General features: G+C 38.2%; 1 protein-coding gene across 6 annotated transcripts in view; it reads right to left on the bottom strand.

The window, feature by feature from the left end:
- shisal1b (shisa like 1b) overlaps positions 1-13721 on the bottom strand; it is a 142965-nt gene that overhangs the window by 55973 nt on the left and 73271 nt on the right. The window lies entirely within an intron of this gene.

The following is a 13721-nucleotide window of genomic DNA, read 5'->3' as shown; positions in this document are numbered from 1 at the left end:
CAATGAGCGGAGAGGCTCTCTGACAGGTTTTGACTCATACCGCCACTGTGTTTTGTTTTTTTGTGAATCAGTTGTATGTCTAATCGATGTCATCCCTTCTGCATGTGAGGTGACAAATCGGTCCTGGCATCACAAAGAAATAGCTTTGCTCTCTCAGTCACTGTGTTTAAACTTCAAACTTCTGCAACTATCACAATGTTGCCAATAGCACAGGTCAGCTACAGTATGACTTCTTCTATTCCATTGTCATGTTATTACTAACATTTGTACTATCAAAACAAAAAAAACTGCTAGTCTTCCATCTGAACACTGTGTCTACACTGTTTGTTGTTTCAACCTAGCTGCCATTTACAAAATTAGGGAAAGATGGACAGGATGGATACATTTAGTTAATTAGTAGATCAGCTACCAGAAATACAATATTCAATAGTTCAAACCTCTCAAATGGGAAAATTAGCTTAATTCCTCTATTTTAAGTCATTGTAAATTAAATATATTTTGTCTGATATTTTATACACTAATTAATTAATCATTAATATAAAAAATCTGAACAATTATGATATATTACAGACATATTGGTTGGCTGATATTGGCCTATCACAATACATCAGTATCGGCCTATACTGTTATTTCGAACTGCTCCAACTCCAAACTGCTGTTTAATACATCAGTGCACTGATGTCAATTTAGACAATAAAATGTATTGTTAAACTGTAAAATATTCTGCCTCTGGTACGTATTTATGTTTTCAAACCACTTTTTAGCGATGCCTGCAAAATCCCATTTGCACTTCTCATATCAGCATCATCATCTAATAACAATTGTTAGTTGCAACCCAAATAAAGTACTTATTTGAATAAAATGCTTGATTTCATAGACACATTGTCCATTTTGACATGAAAAATGCATGCATTTTTGCAATCATTAATAAAGAGCAAATGAATAACATTAAATACAATAATTATAATACTTTTCCAAACTTAACCCTCAACAAAGTTAAATAAAAGTTTCAAGGACAGGGTTGCTTTCTCTTTACTTATGTGCAGTGTTAAACTTTATGGATCCTACGTATTAAATATTGGGGAAAGGTTTCCTCTGAACGGTCTTTATCATGCCAAAATTATAGAGGTATAGAGGCAAATCATGCTCCGAGGCAAAATGAAGGGATTTAATTAAGATAGGTAAATATATCATTTTGAAAGACAAAAATGCTGGAAACTTAAATAACCCAAATGACTTTGTCCTCAATGATAACCACTTTCATGGGCAAATACTCCTTATTTATTAAAGGAACCCTCCAAAATCATACTGTGCTGTTTTGGCAGTGCCAGCTCCCAATTCTCGGCAGTTGGCGTGCATTTTTTGTAATGGTAGATAAATCATTCTGGAACAAAGCTCATCAAATCTTTTGTGTACAACATACTCAAAATAGTCATTTTCATTATTCTGAACACAATGACAGTAAAGATCTATTCTTATTATATCAAAATAAAGCGGTCAAGAGTTAAGACAGAAGATGGAAAAATAGCTCTATTATATTAACCAGCTGTCAATAGTATATCTGCTCTTTTCATCCTAGCCTGTGTGTAAACAAGGAAGCCTCTGAGCACTGTCACCTGATCATGATACTTCACTCTGAAGCCTCAGAGGGGAGAGCAACTGTCAGTCAAACTGATAGAGACTAATGAAACTGGAGGTCCATGTAAATTTTGTATGAGGTTTTGGGGAAAAAGCTTTCAAAATGAATTTACCAGCAATGCACCTAATGCGAGAGCTCACTTTTGGCTGAAACAAAATAGCAAAGCTTCTCTCATTCTTCTCATGGTCACCTTCAAGGCCGAGGAACTGTTATTGCTATTGCTGTCATAAGGCTGTAGATTTACTACTGCATTCAGTGAGTTAAGATGATGCATTCTCACAACAATCCTCTCCTTCGATTAAGGGGATTTTGTGTGTGAGGTTTAATAGCTTTTCACCTCAAGAGGAACCGTGTCTTTCGTGGTGATTGATGCCTTCACTGTTGATTTGGTGCATGATAATTAGTGAGAAAACAATGTAGGGATTCTCAGTGCTGAAATCAATTCCACTGGCTGAGACACTGGCTGCAAAGGATTTGTATGTGTGTGTGTGTGTGTTCTCTTTGTCTTTAGATCATTGATAATAAAAAAAACACAGTGCCTCAGTACAGGCTGTAAAACCTCTGTGACTGTAGAATGACTCATGAGCAGCAGGGATATAAATTAGCAGCTTTTACGGTTTTAACTTAGCCATTGATAAAGTCATGCAGTACAAAGAATTAGACAAAAAGATGGGAGATAAATGGAAAGTATAGCAAAACTGAACCTAAAACTGTAGTGTTCAAGTTCAGTTAATTTCATAAGTAACTGATGGTATCTTTTGATGCCCCAATAAAGTTACAGTAAGGTTTAAAAAGTCCTTCAGAAGCTGTATCATAAAAGCAAAGATTAATTTGGAAAAGCAATCGCCTTCAAAGCTTTTAATAACGAACCAGTTAAATTTAGTTTTTAATCTTATGTAGTTACAGAAAGGAAATAAACTGAAACTCATTCAGCGGCCCTCTTTCACACAGACCAGTACTTCAAGAACTTTCTGCTTTCACCTCTAATAAGCCTTTTACAGCTCAGGCTTCTGTGCCATGCCAACCCTTCTGATAGCTTCAGCAATGTGGCAAATTAAAACCAGAAAAGCAGTGTGGGAGAGACCATCCAAGACGATACGTTGAAATGCAACTCATTCTGGCATTAACGCAAAAATGTTTAACAGCAACAATAAGCTGCAAATCTTTGTGGCAAGAGGCTATTTTTATGTCTGCCCGAGTCAAATCTAACACACCTGGAAGTCTGGCTCCTCACGTCTCGGAGGGTTATTCACAGCTCTCTGACTTGATGGCCTGGCATGCTCTCCGAGAGGAAAAGTTGATCAAACATTTGCGGAATTGACCTCCTTTATCAGATCTTTACCACAGAGAGCCATTCTGTAGCAGAGGCAAACAGTGCACTTCCACATTCATATGTAAGTGGCAGCAATAAGGATCCTACATCTCGTAATATGGGACTCTCCCATCATTAAGAGTAATATTATCTTTTTGATGCCTGAAACTGATATCAAAATGGGCTCTGCCTTGTTAATCTGTCTTATACTGAGTAAAAAAATAGTAAGCTCCTTGCAGGCATGCACCCATTTATAATAAGCAATTTAACAAATCAGTCACATGAGTGAATAAGCACCATTTTGCATAAAAGTCAGAATGGCAGGCTTACTAGGATGGACTTAGTAGCCTTTTCAAATCACTTTAAACATGTCACAAGTGAACAAAATACGATCAGATTGGCAGGTGGCAAAAGTGCACAACTTCTTCACTAAAGTAGAAGTACATATACTTGTTTAAAAGAACTAACTCTGGCAGAAGGAGAATAACTGATTCACCTTTTTCACTCAAGTAAAACACACCTTTTCTCCCACTTACAAGTCTCCCTCTCACCAGTCTCCCTCTCCTGTCCCTTGTCAGTTTCTGTCATGTTAATAAAAAAAAAAAAAGATAATTGATAATTCACCTCAAACATTCAAACTAAAATAATAAGCCTCTTTTGAAAGTGCAAGAAGTAGAACGTTCTGATTTTTAAGGTAAAATGTACACAGTACTGATACCTGAATAACCTATGAACAGTAACAAAGTATTTGTACAGATTAATGCAAACGCAAAAAGACAGTTCACACACCAGATCAGTCTAAAAAAACAAATATGTAAAAAGAAATTCCATTCTCTTTTTTATCCAACTATTTGGATGAATAAATAAATACCTAGAAAATGCTTTACATACAGCATGTAAGAAAATAAGACATAAATAAGATTTTCAAAATGCCATCTTTAGCCTCTTTAACAGGTAAATGAAGCGCGCCCACAGTGTTATGTTTTCCATGTCAGATAGGGGCTTTTTTTTTTATAGCAGTGTGGAGGTCCAAGACACGAACTGACCTCTTGACCTGAACATTTTTGTCCACTTCCAAGAAATCCAATTAGGCTCTGCCAACCTTGAGATGTCTCATGTCCGGTTTCTGTTTATCTACTCTAAGCCTTATGGCCTTTCAGATTTCACATGTAGATTTCAGCATACACTGACTGATATAACACTTTTATCCAGAACCTCCCTGTTATCAAAAAAATATCCAAAGTTTTATGGATCTTTCATTTCTGTTTTACAGTTTCAAGTTGTGGCTTGTCTGAACAGCAACAGATTGTTAGGTGGCTGGGCACCATCTTTCTCAGTTAATAATTGCTCATGGAGGAACAAATAGGGTTTAAGCAAGCCTGCATAAGACCACAAAGGGAGGCCTTTTTCACAGAGGCGCTTTGTGAAAGAGTTGTGTTGCAGTTGCAGCAAAAAAACAGCCAGTGACAGTGTTTTAACAGCAGTGATAAAACTCAACCATATCTTCTGTCTACAGATACAATTAAAAGGAATATATGTAAAATATTTATAGAATAAAATACACATTTTTCCTGCTATAAACAAAACAAAGCTGAATGGTAACTGACACATTTATCATGTATAGAGTGTCAATACATTGACAAAATACCTGTTCGGGTTAGGAATTTGTTGTGCTTTGAACTAAATGTAACCTCAGCATGCTAATATGCTAATAATGAAAATGCTAACATGCTGATAGCAGATATAATTTTTGTCAATCATAATTTAGCAGGCTAGGACTTAACAAAAAGTGCAGATGAGGTTGATGGCAAGGGCGTTTTGAAGGTATTTAGTCATAAAATATTGGAAAAATTGAAAGTTAGAATGTTTCATTTGATGAAAAGTTGAAGGATCCCTTGAGCTATTATAATTCATCGTCTGGGAAGCATGAATATCTGTACTGAATGCCTTGGCAATCTATACAGTCGTTGATGAAATAATTCAGTGTGAAGTACTGGGCAGATTGAAATACCAATTTACCTATCCATGGAGCCATTCTCTCAATATGGCTAAAAAAATGTTACTGCCACTAAAAATGCTTGAACTGAACACTAAAGTTGCAACTAACTGAAATGAACCTGAAAGCTGCTAAGGAAGTCCTCAAAAAAACTCTCTCTATATAAATTATATTAATATAATGTTTACGTTTTAGCCATTTTGAGACTTACTCATCCAGAGAAACGTGAATGAGTATGTAATGGCTCACGGAACACAGCCACACATTGCACAACTGCTATGGGGAGCAAATCTCGCAAACTTCCTCTGTAACTACAACGTTGTCACTGCACCGCTGCATTTCCTGGACAGATTTATAGAAAACAGACACTTGTAAAACACAACATTGTCCCACACGTCTTTGTGAATAGAAGTGAGAAAAGCTGCACACCCTCATGAAGCTCAGAGCATCACAAAGTTGTTATCTAAAATATCATAAATCAAATTGCTCTGTGTATTGAGCATTCAATACACTTTGAGACTATGCAGGGATTTTCCAATTAAAGCCTCGAAATCATAATTAGGCACCTAGTTGTGACCAGTCAAAAAGATAAGGGCAAAAATGTTACCTTAGAGTTCATCTGCTCTAATCTACTGTATGCTGCAAGCATTAGCATGTTTAGCTAACTAACTTATTAGCCTACAACAGAAAACCAACTGTTAGTGGTAAATCTGCCACTTTAAACCTTATATGTGATGTGACAGAACTGATGGCTGACAAAGTGAACATACAGTGCAGTACAAGCAGGTTACATTCAGAAGAAAAGATGATCAAGGTGTCTACATCTGTGGCGAGGTTCTTGTCTGAAATTGCCATTGATTGAGAAGGAATGATGATCAGCACTTTAATTGTTAATCAGCATAAGGGCCATTAGATGTGATTGCACAAGATCATTAGACAGCTATTGAGACGCATTCAAAAGCCCCCTCGTGTATGTGTGTGTGTGTGTGTGTGTGTACGTGTGTCTGTGTCTGTGTGTCTATAAGTGTGTGTGTCTAACTGCATAAAATCAGGACGACCTGAGGAGGTAAGTGGGGCTCTTTGGAGCACGCTCCTCATGAATGATGAGCTGACCTCTGACCTTAGTGTGTGCGGCAGCATTAAAAGATCTTTCTGCCTATAGAGATTCTGCTCATGCACTGAATCCTGAGTTAGGAAATTGATAAGACATGCTGACAAACTGATGGAAAATATGGTTGTTATTAATTCATTATAAACTTAAGCAACTTGAAATTTGAAACCCTTGACATTTTTCAAGCCTCTAATTAGATACATTATAGTACATTTTGGCTGCTCAAAGATGGTTCTGCTGCATCTAGAAAAGGCAAAAATCTGATGAGCATAACAGAAGCATGTTGTTGGAATAACAAGACCAGTCTCTGAACATATACTCCTCGCTCTGCTTTAATAAGAAATATCAGAAAAAAGCTGTTCACTTTGAGTAGCTCAATTGATCAAATCTCAAAGCAGCTTTGGTAACAGCTGATAAACATAGCAAACCAAAGATCAGTGAGTGAGTGAGTGAGATGCCTTTAAAAATTATATGCCGCTACGGTGATGGTTAATCTTCCGGTGGTATAAGGAAAGCACTTGGAGCTGCAGGGATGGATCAGTGTATACTGTATAGATAGATCAGAATTATTCATAACTATTGATTAAATAGACCTTCTCTAACCTATTGACATGTTTCAAGCGAGCATGCTCTACAACTGTTTGTATCTGATCTTTGATGGTCTGTATGAACAGTTGTGTGTGTGCTCCAGCCTGACTGTCAATCACACACAGCCTGATTAGAGTCGCATACTATTTGCTGAGTGACTCATGGAAGCTCACGTAATGCTGATGGCTAACAAGACCTTGGATAATGAAATATGAGCTTGCATAGTTAATGGCAGATCACAGTTTTTGATATATTACAGCCCTTTAAAGACATCTACAGATACACAGGAATGAAAAAAACAATATATTAAATCACTATTACAGAAAATACTTGTTTGTTTTTGGATGGCAGTTGTCTCTTAAAACTGTATGACAGGAAACCCTTAAACACAGTTGCAGTCAACGACTTAACCACTGTTCTCATTCAGTGCACTAGGTATATCAAACCGGAGGTAACCATAGCAACAGTACTTGTACTTCACGCTACCATTAGCAGCTAATTCTCACTGGTGAAACTGGCTCTCTAACTATGGGTTAAACTGAGTTTCCCTTTTTTGCCCGTGGTAAAGTGACCTGGGTAGAGTCATGGATGACATGATCAGATTCTTGAATGAAATACAAAATACCACAACGAAAAATGAACATTAAAGATCAGAGCATATGTATCATCGGCAACATGTACTTTGAAAAGTAAAAGTGCTCCTTTTCTTTTTACTATATTGCATACATTAAATAATTGGAATGTTTGTTTTCATGCATTAAGATGGAAGTAGTGATTGAGGTGGAGGTAATTTTAACAGTATACAGTTGTGAGGTTTAATTTGATAAATCCTATCATTACAAAATAATGGGTTACCACAAATCTAAAATAAATGCGGTGGAGCAGAATGTTAAATATTTGCATCCTTAATGCAGTGAAAATATTCAAATAAAGTACGAATATACCATATAAATTTCAGCCATTAACATAAAAAAATCTGAGTGAGAGAATTAGATATCGTTAAAAGCTTTAACCTGTCTAAAGTTTCAAGAATGGTAAAATAGTTTTATATGTTATTAATGTTCCTCATCGACTTAAGATAGTTTATACAATTTTTTACACCAAATTAGCAGAAATATGCAGGTTTTTTTAAATCGGGGTAGACGCACTAAAAATATGCGATTCAGCTCACCAATGTCCTCAACTCCCACATAGGGGCAAAATTGATAACTGCACCTGGAGCCAATGAATACCTGTGATTACTGCAAAGTTATTTCACCTGGGACTAAATGCCAATCGTAGCCTCTCCTACTGGAGACAGAGGCCAGATCTTAGTGGTTTATAGTGGATTTATTTCTAGTTCAGGTTGAAAGGCGTATTACTCTGCACAGTGCAGCAAATAATAACTGTTGAGGAACACTCTAAACCCTACCAGCCTATGGCTTCTGACTCCTAGGGGAGAAATACAAAAAACAAGGTATGTTTGGGGGGATCAATATGCTATCACATAAAAACATTAACTACCTTGGGAGGGGACCTGAAATGACTCTCTGCATTTGTCCTTCAGGCTCATTCCTGGATTACTTTAAAATGGTGTCCTTGAGTATTTGGCCTAAAAAAAATCAAAAGAAGCAGGCTCCTCTCATATGCACAGTATTAACCTTTTGTTATTCCATCCAGTGTTTGGGTTTGGCTGCACAAGAAAAATCTGTCAGATCATCCGAGAATTAATCATCAACTCCAAGATCATTTGTGAAACCACAATGTAATCATAATGGCTCACGGGAAAGAGAGGAGTAGAGGGAAAAGCAATTAAAGGGTGTTCAAAATCACATATGACAGTAATTCAACAAAGCAAAAAAGAATTACTGTAAAAACGAAACACTTGGCACTTAGAACACATTTCCAACAATCCTGTGGTCAATTCCTCTTGTATGCTTATCACATACTGCTAATATAAGTCTTCCCCCTTTACTTCATTGCTTTTCAGGGAATCACCTTAAATTAAGGCACAGAATCCAGTATCTATGACACCCCCAACGAGGAAGACAGATTCCTGAGAGATTTATTAGCGGTATAGACATCATTGCCCCCAGCTGTCCTGCAACATGTCATTTATCTAGAAATGTCACCAACGGAGACATGATATAAACCTTGTGTACAGTCTCAGCAAATATCAAACACCTTTTTCTCCTCCCCCTCGTGCTTTGACAGGATTTCTCAACTTGGTCCTGAATCACCCGCGGGGCGTCCAGGGATTACTCTACAGAGTTGAGAGAGTGATAAACCAAAATCTGATTAGCAAATATATTATCCTGTTCATTATGTACGTGATAAATGCTTTGTAAGCGCTGTGAAATGTTGAAATCTCACAACCGCAAGGCTTCCAACAGGGGTCCTCCAATGAGATAAGAATGATTGTTTTTTTCATGTAGCTGCTTGACAAAATATACCATGTTAAAGTGTCTTTCTTGACTTTTTCTGTAACCTCCTTTTCATCAAATCGAAGACTTGATATACTGATTATTAAAAAAGCCTCTTCTGTTGGGATATTTCCTTTTTCCATTTTGGATCTGAAGTGCTGTGCATCATGTTTTAGTTTCCCAGGGATCTGAAGAATACTGCAGATCTAATCATAGCATTGCATTCACACTCAAACCTCTGCTGAGCCAACAGTGACACTGTGTTTTTGGGATCGCCTTGAGGGAAGCCAGATTAGCTTTGATCGTACACACACACACACACACACACACACACACACACACACACACACACACAATGCACGAACAGACATATTGTGCCTTGTCTTTCATCTTTTCTCACTGTTTGATTCCATCTGTCAATTCTTCAGACTTAATGCACCTCAGGGTCTGTGTTTTGTCTTTGTCTCTCTCTCATCCCCTGTGTGTGTGTGTGTGTGTGTGTGTGTGTGTGTGTGTGTGTGTGTGTGTGTGCGTGTGCATGCGTGTGTCCCTTTGAGACTGGTGGGAAGTAGAAGAGAGAGACAGACTCTCCTTCCCTCTCTTAGGCCTTGAAAAAAGTAGACAAGGTGATTTCAATTTGATTTGTCGTGAATCACAACAACATTAACTCAACATGACACTCGACAGACACTTCATACAGGCTGTGACCAAACACCGCGTGCCAAGCAGTAGCCACTGCATGCTGACAATGCTCAAAGGTTTTCAGCCTCTTCTTTTCATTTGGTTAAACTTTTTTATCATCAAGATGTCAACATTCTAATTTATTGATTTCAACAGCCTACTGTTTAATTTAAACTTTCAACAACAAAAATAAGGTTTTTAAAGTAAAACTCTTGGCAAAAAGCAACCAGGGCTTTATTTGTGATTGAATATGAGTCAAACCTTCGTGTAAATGCATAATTACGACAGAAAAGGCACTTTACCGTAATGGTAAAAAAAAATTTTAACTACTCACCGTTGGAGCTGGATCTCCGGCGCGCCCTGTCCTCTCCCACAACCTGAAACTTTGCACGTAGTATCACCAGGGTCTCTACACATGAACATGAGCATTGAGAACATTGTGTATATGCAGAGTTTACTAAAAAGAAGGTTTTGGACTTTTTGGAGAGTAATGGTGGACCTCCTACATGTTAGGTCGCACTCTGGGATCGACACTTTTTGTCTGCCATAACGGCAGCATGCCAGAGGTGCTACTGCTAACGTGAGTTGTCCAAAAACCTTCTTTTTAGTAAACTCTGCATACACAAACAATGTTCTCAATGCTCGTGTTCATGTGTAGAGACCCTGGTGATACTAGGTGCAAAGTTTCATGTTGTGTCGAGCCTTCTTAGTGTTTTAAAAATAGCAATTTCGATGCTAGCGTAAAAGTGCCCCTGCACCCCATTGAAAATTAGCTTGCCCAAAAATCAAAATATGGTTAATCTTAAAAGTGCCTCTTTCGTCGTAATTATGCATTTACACAAAGGTTTGACTCATATTCAATCACAAATAAAGTATGGTTGCTTTTTGGCGAGAGTTTCACTTTAAGAATTACTGACTGATAAAGATGTCCTGAGCTGATGCTAAGGATCAGGATCAGATCAGATCAGTATCGGCTTAAACAAAGCCAATCAAATCATTTTCTCTACTGCCCTCTTCTGTGTTTTGTCCACGTCAGTATGCCAGTGCTTTATGACAGCCGGGTTATGCACTGCAGTATTCCATCCTATATGTCAGAGACATCTGGAGTGTGTGAATGGGAAAATCATTTGGGCACAATAGTGTAAGTTACTCTGAGTGTAGACATAGAGGTTGGCAAAAATGTACAGACTTGAAACAGTATGTTATTTCTCAACCTTCTTTCTTATTAGCAAAGCAAGTACATCAGTAGAAAACATCCAGCTAGCAGCATCTTCTTTTATCTGAAGCGCACTGTCACTATCGAGAGTTAGAATATCAAATGGCGGCAGTTCATGTAAGTAATGTCGGTAATTACATTTTTGATAATTAAATGATTAACACTTTTTTTAGAGCAAAACTGAGCCTCTTGAATGTAAATATGTACTGTTTTTCTCTGTATTCACAAAAAATTAATGGAATATACCTTTCAGTTTTGGAAGGTTAAGACAGACAGCTGATGAATGGTAAGTAAATCAAGAAATTGATCAAGTAAAGCTCAGAATAAGTTCAGTATACAGGGTTTCCCCCAGAAAACTTGCTAAGCCCGGTGGTGGGTTGGAAGGGCGGCCAACCAGCGGTGAAGCATGTTTTTTTTTTGTGACAGGGGCCTGACACAGGCCAGCAACTGACTGATGGCAGTGCCCTATAACAGATTCATGACGTAGGAGAGTTTGGAGTGGTTCCATACTGTCTTGCATTAAATCAGAGTTAAAAGTTAATTGGTGGGCAATTACCTGCTTTAGGAGCCAGTAAAGGAATTTAAAACCACCAATTATGGCTTCATGCTCCATATTAATCATTGGCTCGAATGCTGCAGCGATTGACAAGCCTACAACATGAAAACAGTGCAAGCTAACTATTGGATATTTCATAATAGATATTTCATTTTAATCAGTGATTTGAAACAATGTGGCATTGTTTACATTTTACGTTTACTTCTGCTTGCTGCCATATTGATGATGGTGTGATTGTGGACCCAACATGAGCGTTTAGTACATCTGGCCTATAAGTAGTGCAAGGAGCTTCAATAAAAGCTCTATGGCTTGTGTTCATGTCAGGAACCTGAACATGCTTTGATTTCTTGTAGAAACTATGACTGCCAAAGACAAGAGCTACTCAGAGAATTGCAAGAAATTGGCTTGGAAGAAGTATCTCTGAAAAGTATTTTGGAAGTAGGGTCAAGCAGGAGGGGAAAACGCTGTTTTTTCAAATTCTTAAAAGACACTGGTCTATATAGCAGGATATAGTGCACCAAGGTGGTAGTCCCATAGATGGCAGAAATGCAACTTTTGGATGCCAGCTGCCGTAAAACCCCAAAGAAGAAGAAGAACCACTAAACCACTGTTAAATTAGCGCACTTATTATTGTTAATATTTTCATGTATTGCAAACCGAACAACATAAAACTTACCATAATTGGTTAGGTACGGCCACTCCACTGTACAAACTAATTTTGATTAAATTCGCTTCTATGTTTCCCATCACGGCACGGAGAAGGCTGCTCTGCCACTGCAGCGGAGGACGAGCTAACATCCATGCTACATCCATGCTAGCTGCCTCATCGACCCGTGACTAAGCCAATGTGGCGCCACTGCACACCTGGTCAACAGGTGAACCAACGTCTCCGCCTTTGTTCGTCCGACATCGGAAGATTTTTGGCTTTTTCTTTGTGACATCCCGTTATGTTCAATCACAAGTAGCCTAGTAGCGTGTAGTGACAGTAGCAGTGGTTTGTGGGGCGTTAGGTGATGAAAAGACACCTGACCTCAGACCCGCCATGTGTTCACGTGTTGACCATGAGAAGTCGCCATTTAAATAAATAAACGATGCTCAGCCTGGCGATGGGAAATTTAAGCCTGGCGGGATGCCAGGCTTAAAGGCATCACCTTCCCTCTTAAAATATGATGGGCCAAATCGACTCATATTTCTCATCTGATGTGCACATGGCAATAAAAATATAATTTCTTCATTCAGAAAAACGTCTATCCAGTAAAAAATATTTTCTTCTGGCCATCCATCGTGATCGATGATGACTTTTGATTGTTTAAGTTCTTTAGCGATTGCAAAATCCAATGCTGGATACACACAGCCTTCCATGGGCAGAGCAAACAAAGGTAGAGGACGGTGTTAAGATTAGCCAAAGCCACTGAGTTGTGACTCCTGAGCTTCTCTGCCAGGTACTTTTCGCTCCTTTTTCTCCTCAGCCATCATCACGCCTTCATAAAGTAGTCGGTGCCGGCTGGAACAATCAGCTGCTGCTGTTTCTAGTGTAATTGGATGCCTTTGCACTGCGAAAGAGAGATCTTCAGCTGGTCTTTGAGGCTCTTTTTTGGTCCACCAACTGACTGGCTTCCTAGCCTCTGCTGACCATAGATGACCGTCTTTGGGATGCATGCCACTGGCATTCTGATGAGGTGGTCAAGCCATCTATTGTGGTGGTGCAAAATGTTTTGCTCATGGTTGGTTTCTATGTAATTCTATTATTGGATCTAGTGTTAATGTTGTAATCTACATACTGTAGGTTAAGTGCAAATATTGTTTTTCATATCTATTTTAAATTGTATATGAACCCCAGGAAGAATACGACAGAAAGACTTGATTATGTCATAATGGAGTCTAGAAATCTGAGATTAATTTTTTTTTGATTTATCTCTCCTTTTAGTCAATATTCTTTTATACTTCTTTAAAACATTAGGCCTTAATATTTTGATTTGACAACATAAACTGATCAGTAGGAGGATTTGGCAGCAATCCTCATTCTCTGATGTATTGCTAGGTAAACGCACATCAAACATATGCACAGATGCACCTGAATGAAGACGAAAGAAAAGAAACCAAGTGCTATTTGATTGCTCTCTAAAGGGCCAAAGGCAGATGAGTGTTGACAGCATGCCGGTAAAGACAGGCAGCTGCCGTCAGCTTCATTGAGTACAAGCAGCCAGGTGGAAATTCACA

Source organism: Sparus aurata, chromosome 8 (genome assembly GCF_900880675.1).
Source record: "Sparus aurata chromosome 8, fSpaAur1.1, whole genome shotgun sequence".
NCBI classification, from domain to species: Eukaryota; Metazoa; Chordata; class Actinopteri; order Spariformes; family Sparidae; genus Sparus; species Sparus aurata.
The sequence above is the reverse complement of the archived record's forward strand: the minus strand, read 5'-3'. Positions and strand labels throughout refer to the sequence as shown.